The sequence below is a fragment of the Papaver somniferum genome, chromosome 5, assembly GCF_003573695.1.
Source record: "Papaver somniferum cultivar HN1 chromosome 5, ASM357369v1, whole genome shotgun sequence".
Lineage (NCBI taxonomy): Eukaryota > Viridiplantae > Streptophyta > Magnoliopsida > Ranunculales > Papaveraceae > Papaver > Papaver somniferum.
The window spans coordinates 31,918,973-31,919,698 of NC_039362.1; positions in this window are offsets into that span (position 1 = coordinate 31,918,973).

Sequence of the window (726 nt, forward strand, 5' to 3'; positions counted from 1 at the left end):
ATGCATCTAAAGGTGCGTGTACGGTCCCTAAGGGATACAATTTTGTCCTAATCAACCGACTTCATCGAGAAAGAATACTTTTTTTAGGCCAACAAGTTGATAGCGAGATCGCAAATCAACTTATGGGTCTCATGATATATCTCACTATAGAGGATGATACAAAAGATGTTTATTTGTTTATAAACTCCCCCGGTGGGTGGGTAACACCCGGAATAGCTATGTATGATACTATGCAATTTGTACAACCAGATGTACATACAATATGCATGGGATTAGCCGCTTCAATGGGGTCTTGCGTCCTGGTCGGAGGAGAAATTACCAAACGTCTAGCATTCCCTCACGCTTGGCGCCAATGAGTTTTTTATTTGAGAGAAAAAAGAAGACTATGCCTTCGCCAGATAAAATATGAATAATAAAGTAATAATAGCATGGCACTTCGAGTTCGATATCAGCAAACCATCATTGTTCTTTTATAACATGAGATTCCGTATCGAGAGAGTAGTATGAGACAAAAGGAATTTCTGATTTGATTTTATCTATCAGGGTTCGATTTCAGCGTCACAAACTTTTTTGTTTTCACATCACACATCAGAGGGCTCTTTCCAATATTTCTGTTACGAAAGAGTATTAAAATGAAAAAACATACACAAGATTATCCTTTCCCTATTTGATCGGATCAAAAAGAAACTTTGGGATTGCTGAATTACAGACGAGATAAATATAGAA